Here is a 12,022-nt window from a genome sequence, read left to right as displayed (position 1 = left end):
TACAAGGCTGAAGAACAACAAGCAATGGCCAGGCTGGCAAAGAATTTTGAAAAGTATTTTCTTACTGATGACAAACTGATAGCAAGTTATTTCTTCGGTATCTTCTTTGAAGACAAAATATATATATCAGCTAAATATAGAAAAATAACTGAGAGTGTCTATTTCTAATATTAAGCCTTCCTTCGAAAATCTTCGCTAATAATTATTAAATTAGTTTTTAATTTAGTAAGTTTTGATTTTGAAAGTTGCTTTAATTCAATAAGTTAATTATTAAAAAATTATGTCTACATGTATTTTTTTGTATGTGTGTGTGCTTTCCTTCCAGTCAGTTAATCAATTTTTTTGAATAATATTTTCTCATGGATATTCTCGCGCCTCACAGGTTGAGAATCGCTGCCTTAGAGGCAGGTGATCATAAGAGCTAGTTTCCTAGTTTTATCAATATTAAAAGCTTCACGCTTTTATAAAGCTTAAGGTAGAGTTTTGTTCTGTAGTATTAAAAAATCACAAAATACACAAACTGCTGGGTCATAATAGTGATATGTTTTTAAAAAATGAGACTGGAAAATAATTTTAAGGCTCAAAATGAATACCACCATCATAATAAGCCACAAAAACTATGCTCTTGTAAAAATAACATCAAATTAATGCATCCCATTCTTGAAAGATTTGAATAAAATTAATATACCAATGCTCGAAACTAAAGTTTCAAAAACATAAAATTTCATCGGATAACTCATCGAGGTTATAAGTATATTAAATTCATAAATATAATGTTATAGTGACTAGCGAAAACCCAAGGTTTCGATGAATCGCCCACTAAAAATATTTAAATAATAGTTGTACACTGTACAAATTTAGCAGTATAAAGATAAATAAGATTTTTAAATATTTTGACCAGCCATTTATTTCATATATTCTTAGCGATATTTCTACTGGTATTGCGTATTGTGAACGGTCTGTCCTAACGTAAAACCTTTTCGCTTGAAAAAAAAAATAAATAAATAAAAAATAAAAATTTCTGAGTTCCAGTTATTACTCTTCATTTTTAAATGATCATTTGAGAGAATTTTAGAGCAATAATGCTTGCGAAATGAGTAAAAACTGAAAATGCTGATATATATGAGACCCTTAGATTGAAACCACTAGACTAGACTGAAAAAAGATTTTTTCTTAATCTAGTGCGTGATTCGCCTTAACTCTGGTCTCATATTATTTATTGATTCATTTCACATCCGGTTCTAGCAATTCTTTTGAGATATCCTCATCCTATTTGCATAAAACCATTGCACTTTTCAAATAAGCTATATTGACTTATAGTTAAGAATAATTTGAAAATTTATGACAACACTCGGCTATACAAAAACTTTTACTAAACTTCAAAATCACGATGGCATAGATTCAAATATAAAGTGCACTATTTGATCTGTACATTCTCCAATAATATAAGAATTATAGTTCATTTAAATGCCTCATCATGTTTTACATTTTCTATTGTTTCCGGTTTATTTTTTCGTATGCTCAATAGTTTAGTTATAAATTATTTGTTATTTCCCAATAATGTGCTGTTATATAAATAAAACGCGCTGAAATTCGCTAAATTGTGCATCAGGTTTAGCAGGTTGGTTACTGTATCACAATTTGTAATCGATCATGTGTATCGATTTCTTAAAGATTTCTCTAATCTCAAATTTAATAATATTAACTTTGCACAATTTTTGTTATTCCTTTAAGTAAACAGAATATATTTGGAATGCATTATTTCATTTCCCCTCCAAATTAGATCTTTCCTGAAAAGAAAGAACAAAAAATCTCTATGCTAAGTTAAACACCAAACAGACTTTTCTTTCCATTCGGGATTTCCACAGAGAATTTTGAGCTAGGGTTTAATGTATTCATAGAAAATCATAACACCATAACAGCTCTTTTCCCCTGAAGGTATTCATCCTATGTAGAAAGGATTATAGTTTTAGAAATGAATTCAAACAGAAATGAAAAGCAATAAAAAGAAAAGTCTGCATGCATGCGAATCCCGTATGTCGGATCGATTCTTTAAAAAAATCCCCTTTCTACTTTACGTACACACATATTCAAACGAAAAAAATCTATTGGGATTTAATAAAAAGTTTCTTCTTGAGGATTTGGGGAGACTGAAACTACAACGGAATGCGACATTTCAATTTAATACTTGCTATTCTTGTGTAAATAAGTATTCTGTATTCCACAAGAATTTTTGTTTCTAATGATTTCGATGATCGAATGCTTTCAAATCAAAATTTTTATACTACTAATTCTTTTCAATTCGGTTTTTAAGAGGTTTGTTTAGAAATAATTATTTAATTAAAATGAATAATTTTATTTTCAATGTATCTGCATGTGTTGTGGCAATTGGGTTTTGTTTAAGGATTATATTACACCGAGAGAAATAAAATATGGTAAAAACTACCAGAATATAATAAATTTTAAAGTGTTTCTGGTCCTTTGAGAACACTAAAAATGTTGTTAATTTTTGCCCAAGTGCTTTGGTAATGGTTTTGGTAAGATTAACAAAGAAATGTGGTTAAATAATATGTGTTAAACATTATTAATTTTAGCACGATTTCTTAGAGCATGGCAAAAAGCCATTTCTTCAATTAAATTTACATCTGAATTTTTTTTTTACCTAATATGTGGTAATAAGAACTATAATTTTTAAAACCAGAATTTCCGGTAAACCGTTACTATACGAATAGAAAAACTACCAAATTAATGGTTTAAATACTATATATTTTATTTTTTTCATTTGGATTATATAGTTTTTTACCAGAAATATCATTACCATACAGTGCGGCATTTTTTTAATCATAATGTTTCCCTTCGCTTAATATGAACGGTGATGTAAATCACTTTAAACAATTAAACAACACAACTGATTTTGATTAGTGGATTGAGGAAATACATATCTTAGAATGTATATCAAAATATTTAGCAAATTATGGATGTTATATCGTACAAGCATGTTACCGAGCGTGCACGTGCTCACACATCACGTACGTAAAATTAAAGAATACTTATATTTCGGAAATTTATACTTTAAAAATACGCTTATAAGCTCTGATCACTTTATTATTAAGTTTCTCAATCGTTAGTAGGAAAATGAAACAAAAATATTTTACTCAACTACATTTAATTTCAATTGGGAAATTGAAATTTTATTTTACTTACCCTTCTTAAACTAATAATAATAAAATGCCATTAAAAAAAAGTTTTGATTGAATTCTAATATTTTTACTGCCAATATAACTGCATTTATTTCTTTCAGTAAAATAAACTGCATATTTATTACTTTTGCAAATAAACAAAACAACAGTATGATAAGTTTTATTTAAAATCGTAAATAATAAAATTAATTAAACGCGTTTTAAAATAATTAAAATATTTTTAACATTTATTTGTTAATTATAACAATATCATCAGGTTTTGATAATTTTATTTGCTTTAATAAATTGAATAACTTATCCTCGTTTTTTTATTATTTAATTTTTTCTCTTGAATAACGCATATAAATCTAAGCTTACATCCATGCTTAACAAATAAAATATACTTTAGTAGATCTTAATACATGAAAAATTAAAATTTACCCTCAAGTAAATTGTTTTAGTATTTCGATGATTACCTTAACTGCAATTAAAGGATATTAGTTTTAAATACCGTATGTTTTTAATGCCTAAATAATTTTAAGAATTGAAAGATTAAAGTTATAACAATTATTTTTAAATCAATGCATTCATTGTTTAGTGTATGGATGTTCGTATAATTTGAACATACAAAATCTTTCTTGTTTAACTTTTGAGTTGAGTAAGTTCAAAGCTAGCTTTCATTTCAATGCAAAGTCACGATTAGACAGCATAACGGTTTCAAAATTTGAATTTCTAAGATGATGCCTTCAACAAACTTACTTAGAACCTTGTATGAAATTAAATATACGATTGCAAAAGTTTAAATTTATTTCAGTGACTTGACAACTCAAACTATTTAAAAGAATTATCTCATTTGTCCCTTTCGTTTTCTCAAAATAAGATACTAGTTAATTTCTAATAGATAATTCAATGATAAACATAGATAGATTCTAAAATATGCATTTAGTTATAATAATTAAGGACTAAAAACAATTACTAAAATGTGTAGTTGTTAAGTTTTAACCAGTGGTTACATAAACAGTGATAATTTCAGAAATTTCAATTCATCTGTTTACAATTTGTGCCTATATATCTATCTATCTATCCATATATCTATCTATAATAATAACTCATATTGACATTCTGGTTTTTTTATTAAATAATATTTTTAAAAAATCCAAGAAAAATTTCTTTTTCAGACGTAAGTATTTTTTAAATACTATTTTATGCATTGTAAATAAAAAATATTCATATTTTCACCAAAGTTATTAAATATGAATTTCCGAAATTTTTTTAATCAATTTAAATAGATAATTTTTCATTCATTAAGACATGTGGCAGTAACAAAATTTTTTTAAACTTCCCTTTTATTTAAAAAAAAATAACAAAAACTAACTCAGTTAAATCGCCAGGTTGGCGATTATTACTTGGATCAACGCTCTTCTTTTATGTTGCTGTTATGTTCTTTTAGAAAAACAATTTAAATCATTAGAAATTTATTAAAATACTTTTAATCAAATAAAATGAAAAATAACTTACCTTTTCTCTGGTGGCTTATCTTTCGATGCTCCTAACACTCTGACAAACATCATGCGAAATCACGTTCAATTCACGCTTTTGACATATCCATTCAAATTTTACATCTTCACACATTTTCAAAATTTGATTCATACACCATTCAATCATCACTCTCTTACCTCTTGCATTCAATAAATTTAAAAATTCACTCGGAAATTCGCTTGACATTTTCAACCGGTGCTGCAAATAACAGAATTAAAAATGAAATAATAACGGTAACTCCATACAAGATGAGAAACATAAATTTCAAAAAAATAAACTTTTTACCTCTTTTCTAACGATATTCAACATCTGCGTAGGTATACACATCAATTAACAAATCAGGTTTAGGAAAAGATTGGGCAAAAAGTAGTAGATTGAAGTAATGGGTGGTTCTAAACAGTCTAGTGTGATCCGACATTCAAATTCCCTCTTGGCCACTGTGGTATTTCTTATTCTGTTTTAGAGCTTCTTTTCTCTTTCGGCTTGTGGTTTTTCTAGATTTGTTTCTTATCTTTATTTTTACAATTTTTGTTGCCAACTTTACGTTTAATATTTCCAATCACTTTTGTTTCTTCACATTCACGCCCGGCAAGTCTTGAAAATATGCGCCAATTTTTGATCGCTTGAAACATGTCGACTGCTGCTTCCAATTTGAATATTTTTGAAACAAATGAAGTTTTTAATCAAGTAATCAAGTAGACAAACTTTAAAATTTTTCTAGATTTTATTGTGAAATTCCATATTTTATTAGGAATGAGCATAATGTTATAACGACATCAAGTATAAGTCATAATCTTCATTTATTATTCCCCACATAGAAAAAAAAGTGTTCAATACAAATTTGTTTTTTTTTTAAATATAAAAACATTTATTATTTGTGAGTGTTTTATCAAATGAACTCCATCCCATGCAATTAGTTTCTTAAAATTTAAATGCTCTAACGAGCATATTTGTAGACAATATTTTTCTTAATATTTGAAATTTGAAACCTAACCTCGAACAATGACCTCTTTATTTTAGAGCGTTTCAGTTTTGGTAAATGAAAACAGGGATTTGAGTCAGTATCTAAACCGACAAAGCATATCTATTTATAAATATAATTCATTTCAGATAATTCAAAAATATGGGGGGCTTCTTTAAATCATAATTGGGGATTACATATGCTAAATTGTATTAAAATGTTCCATAAGGAAAGTGTAAGTATTGATCCAATGAAGAAGATCATTCATCCAATGAAATTTGTATTCATTAAAGTGAATATCTATATAAAATTTCTAATCGCATAATAAAGTCTACTTTTTTTTAAAGGATTATTTTTTAAACAAAGTAAATATAGTTTACTTAATTTTAATATAAATATTTAAAAACTCAATATAATACTTAAAATTACTTTTAAATACATGAATACCAAGGAAATAATAAAGTTTCAAATAATAAGAATTAAACTTTTAAAGCAGAAAAGTATACGATTAATAATTGGAACACGATCCATCTTATTTAATAAATAATGATAAATAATTCTTGTATTCTGTTAGATATATATATTTATGTATACATATATAACGGAATACAAGACTTATTATTCATTATTTATTAAATATGATGGATCATGTTCCATTTATTAATCAGATACTTTTCTGTTTTAAAAGTTTAATTGCTTAACAAAGAAAAATTATTAAAATAAAATAAAATTTTTTTTCCAAAAATACTTAAAAAGGTTAAAAAATATGTATATTAAGCAGCTGGAAAACGAAAAGAAAATGAAAATATATAATCACCTCATCAGCTCACACGATTATAACAGCAAAAAAGAGTGCTTTCTAATAATGTTTCAATATAGCCAAAACAAAATATATCTATAAAATAGTGAAATTAAAACAAAATAATTTAAATAATTAAAATAATTCAAAACAAAATAAAACACATTGAATAAAAAATATATCTCGCAGAAAACACGAAATAAAATTTAAAGAAGAAACGCACCATTTCACTAAACGAAATGCATAAGGCGAGAAGCGAATTCAAATAAACTTATATGTACCAAAATCTTTTAAGAATGATTCAAAATATTTTCGTTATAAGATTGCCAGGTTAGAAAATATGAGCACAGAAGAGTGAATGGAGTTAAAAGCGTAAATAGAGGGTTTTGCTTTATGGTGTATTCTTACGTCAATAATGAAGAACGTTTGAGTTATTAGTTACCCAGGGATGGCCCGAGAAAGGATGCGTGCAAGGTAATAATATTATACAGGATAATTTAAAGAAGTTTATAATTAATAAGGTAATCTAAACCTAAATCTACGAAAACATAATTTTCTAGACAGAAAGCAGTTAATGTTTTATTTTTATGTCATTTTATCTTTAGGTAATATTTCAAATCATCTATAATAATTGGGAATTCCAGTAGTAAATGTAACATATACTTAACATCCTTTTCAGCTCCTTCATAAAATATGATAGTACATTGTCTTGTTATTCATTATTTTTCAAAGTATTTGACCCACACTTTCTTTTCAAATATATCTGTTAAAATAAAATGTTTGAGTCTAATTTTATAAATTTGGATAAAGACCAAAACATGCTTTTCAGTTTCTCATAATATGGAATGGACAATATCAACAATCCTGATTTTTTTTCTTTTTTTACTTCTTGTCCGATTATTTTGTTATTACCAACATAAAAGCTCTTAAAATGGGCTAGGAAAAACCAAGTTTTAAAATAAATCCATTATTTATATTGCCGCTTCAAGAAGATCGAGTTGGGATACAAATTTAGATTTTAAGTGTATCACATTCTTCAATGTGTCAAAATCACCTGATACCCTATTTTCGCCTCCTGCTGAAAGATATAGAACTATTTTTGCGTTATAAAATGGATATTTAGAACATAGCTATTCTGATGTTGTAGATAATACTTTTTCATTTAGCAGTTTATTGTATGTTGCGTTTCTCAAATTTCTACTTCATAATATTTATACCTTTAAAGCTCAAAGCTGGTATGCTATAAGAAATTTACATAGAGACGAATATCTCTAATATAATTTTATAGGAAATAGAGTTGTGGATAAATATGGTGGTATTAAATAAACACATTTTTGCTATAAACATTTCACTTTATATTTTTTTTAAACAAAATACATAACTTTATTTCTGTAACAAGCTGAGAATAAGCTTTACTTACTTTCGAAATCTCGTGTTATAACAGAGTTAAGTACAAGGAGCCAATAAATAAAATGGAATATCCTGAATAGCGTCTAATCCAATGATCGAATCTTCAGGTTCTAGGACTCAATCTTAGTAGCTCGGGGGGGGGGGGTGACCTGAAATATGCTAATTAGTTTGTGCGAATGATATTTTAAGTTACAAAATCAGATACAAAAACGTATTTTCCAAGAATAAACATATCTTTTTTTTGTCGGATTCGGATTTATTGCGCCTAAAATATAGGGCGTAGCCCCAATCTGGGAAATATGGTCCAAATAGGTGGTCAGGAGAGGGCTTCTAAGTATGGATCTTTAATGTTAATTTTACTTTTTGCTTATTTCTCTATATATCGAGAACTTTTTAAGTAAATATTTTTGCAAACAGTTAAAAATTTGTTTATCCAAAGATAACCATGTAAAAAATAAATTTTAATAAATATTCATTATTTTTTTATTATTTTATTTAATAATGGTGAAAACAAATTTCGAATTATAGGGTATACACATATTTCACAATTTTAAAGAACCTAAATTTACATGGTAAAATACGAAATTTTAGCAAAGTCGGTTGAAAAGCTCCTGAGAAATTGAATTTAAAAAAATTTGGATGTATAAATTTCTCAGGATTTATTCGACATATTTTACTTAAATTGTTTCATTTGCTATGTAAAAGTATATATTTTAAAAGGATGCAAAAAGTTGTATACCTTGCAATTTAAAAAAAAAAATCGACCATTTTTAAATAAAATAATAAAAACTAATAAATATTTATTGAAATTTATTTTTTGCTTGGAATTCCTTTTGGATTGACAAATTTTAAAATTGTGAGTTAAAATTTTGCAATTCCATTAAAAAGTTCTCGAGATATGGTGAAATACGCAAAAACTAAAATTAACGTTATGGTGCTCAAATTCTGAAACGCTCTCCTGGCCAATTAAGTAGGACCATATTTCCTAGATTGCGGCTACCCCCTATATTATGGGTGTCAGAAATCCGTATCCGTCGAAAAAAGGGCATCTTTAATCAGAGAAAATAAGTTTTGTGTCAGATTTCGTAACTCAAAATATCGTCGGCATAATTAATTAACATATTTGAGGTCACCCCCCTCAAATCTTTAACATGGTGGTGCTCTGCACATGGCATGAAAATTTCTATTTATTTGTCCATTTATTGTAAGCTAATTTCAATTGTAAGGCAAATTACAATTAAAGTTAAACTTTAAAAAGTCCATAAACAATTCAGAGTAACGTAAAGTGAATTGGAATACACGTGAAAAAAAGGATTTGTTATGTAATAAGTCATTGAAATTGTTCGAAATCTCAACTGACCATAGTAAGATAAAACTTTACTCTTCAGAACATTGCTCGCTGATTATCTTTATCTATTGTTCACTTAAAAAGACGGACGTTCAGAAAAGTCAGTTATGAGAAATAAATAATATAAATAGTAAATAATATTGCATTAAAAAAATGAAAACTATAAAATGTAACGTTACTTTATACTACTTCCAAACATGGATAAATATAAAAGCTTGCTGTTTTCTCTACATTATCTGACGTTATATTTTATATAAAATAATATTATCTTGCGTTCTCTGTAATAGTATTTTGTATCAGTTTTGATGCTAGACATTATTATATTTTATAATTTGTGTAAATATCTTGTTTTCGTTTTTTATATTCGGAATAATTGGGAAGAAGATTTTTATAGTAGTTGAATAATTTGGCGGAATAACTTTACTCATTTTTCTAAATTGGAAGCAATAACAGATAGAAAAGTATCTTTATAATGCTATTCTGTGCATTATTTACTTAGTAATACAGAAATACGAAATAAAATTATATTGCTGCATTCTTCTTTCATCCATTTCTTCCCTTTAAGTCAAATTCTACTTTAAGTCCCGCTGAATTTTATTAATGAAAATTTTCAATTTAACTAAGAAGTAATACTTGAGTAGCAAACCTTTTGTATGATAGATGAGTTTTTTTAAGGGTTCATAATAAGTATTATTTGCTGAATTTATTATAAATAATCATTCTCGGGTGTTTATTCATTTTCAATTTGAAATGTATTTCTAATTTTTTTTAGAAGTAAGCCAATTTTATCAAAACTTCAATTGAGCTTTTAAGTTTGCAAAGCATATTTTATAAAAGCAATTTTTTAAAAAAAAATATATAACTGTTGTCAGTCGTAATTCATTTCGCGATTATTATACAATATTCACAGCATGAAATTGCATAATAAAAACGACACTGTCTATCTTAAAATATAGTTTTATATCATTATCTCCATAAAAAACTGAAGCTTTACTTGAAGATTTATTCAAAATTTAAATAAAATTAAAATTTGAATAGATAAATTATCATTGTTTTGTAATAAATATTGTGATTATAAAGAAAATAATTTAAATATAACCAAATTACAAACTTCCATAAATCTTCCCTGCTTTTTTTCAGTGAAATTAAATAAAGAACTTACTCGCATAACTTTACTTTTTCAGTGCCTGAAATTTCACCTTACAATAACCATGAAACAAATCACACGTGCACCTGCAGAAATTTTCACATAGAGTGAAACCAGTAAAACATCTAGTAAATATTTTTAAAAAATTGTAGATAATTCTTATTTTGAAAAACTAATTCTACGTAGGCTCATCAGAAACTTTTAACCGTTTAGCAATTCTGTAGTTTAGTCAACACTACAATGTACCAAATTGACAATCTTAGCCAAAAATGCACCTAACGTTAAAATAAAACGAAAATAAAGATATTTTTCCACTTGTATTTCGTTTATAAATAATTATGCATTACGAACATAGTGAATTGGTTTAAAACATGGTTAAAACATTGGCTTTCTCAAATAGCGTATTGAATCTTTGAAATGAAATTTTAAACAAAATAAATGTTTTCTACATCGCCTTAAATGTTTTTAAGCTAAATTTTAAACCTTAGGAAAATCAGAGAAATATTTTACCGCGACCATAATATGTTAAAAATAAAACAAAATATGTGTTGTTTTCGTCTCAAAATTCAACCGAATAAAGAAATAATTACTTTCGAAAATAAAACAATAAACACGATGTTGATAATATATCTATATATATATATATATATATACTGACAATCATGAGATATTGTTTAATCTCAGTGTTAAAAGAAAGTTCCTTCTAATATCATGTTTCTGCGTCTTGAAGCAATTAAACTAATATCAAAATATTTATAAAAGCAATGAATGATGATCTTTATCATCTTCACATTAGGGAAAAGAAGACATGTGCAAGGAACACAATGAAAGAAGAAAATACGAACTAAAAATTGACGAGAAAAGAAATTAATAATAGTGAGTAACACAAAAGACTTTTTTTTGCTAAAATTATGACATCATTATCAAACAAGAGTAATTTTTATGAATGAAAGGTAGTTTTCATTTCGTATCACACAAAAGATAAAAATCCATACCTTCTCGATTAATTTTAATAAACCAGATTTGTTTTTTACGTAAATATTACTATGAAAAGTCTCCAACTTCATCAAAATTTTAAAAATAAATGTATTAATTTACCTGAAATTTCAAAATGAAAAAAAGATGAAAATGCTTAACAATTGCAAATTATTACATAAACATATTCACGTAAAAAATTTTATGCAGCTATATCAATGCACTACATACCTGGCTACACCCTATTTTTTTGGAGAAAAAAGTTTCTCAAGATTTACTATAATGTTGCAGAATAAATAATTCGAAATAATTTGATTTTCAAATTGTTATGTGAGTTTACAGTAATTGAAAAATCGTGAAAAAATTTCAACCATTTCATTTTGGGATTATTTTATTTTACAACAAAGCACACAATATTTTTTTCTTATTATAAAAACACTGTATAAATACACTCTTACAGTTTTTGTTAATAATAAACATGTCCATATATTTTCAACACAGGTAAAAAATTCATATTTGCTATTAATAACTTTTAGGCTTTATTCAAAGAAGCAACAGCGTTTTTATTTTATTTGTTAATATGATCTAATTCTCGGCTTAAATAGTTCACAGTCTTTTCAGGATTAACCAGTGTGATGTTTTCGCTGTCATACTGGTTGATTTT

The 12,022-nt window shown here is 26.4% G+C and overlaps 1 long non-coding RNA gene across 1 annotated transcript in view; it reads left to right on the top strand.

Annotated features, from left to right (window-relative positions):
• LOC122270245 (uncharacterized) overlaps positions 1 to 12,022 on the top strand; it is a 68,210-nt gene that overhangs the window by 15,391 nt on the left and 40,797 nt on the right. The gene's annotated exons all lie outside the window — the stretch shown is intronic.

The sequence above is a fragment of the Parasteatoda tepidariorum genome, chromosome 11 (assembly GCF_982258835.1).
Source record: "Parasteatoda tepidariorum strain Cologne lab strain chromosome 11, Ptep-v5.0, whole genome shotgun sequence".
In the NCBI taxonomy this organism is placed as follows: Eukaryota; Metazoa; Arthropoda; class Arachnida; order Araneae; family Theridiidae; genus Parasteatoda; species Parasteatoda tepidariorum.
This window is presented reverse-complemented; position numbering and strand designations above follow the sequence as displayed.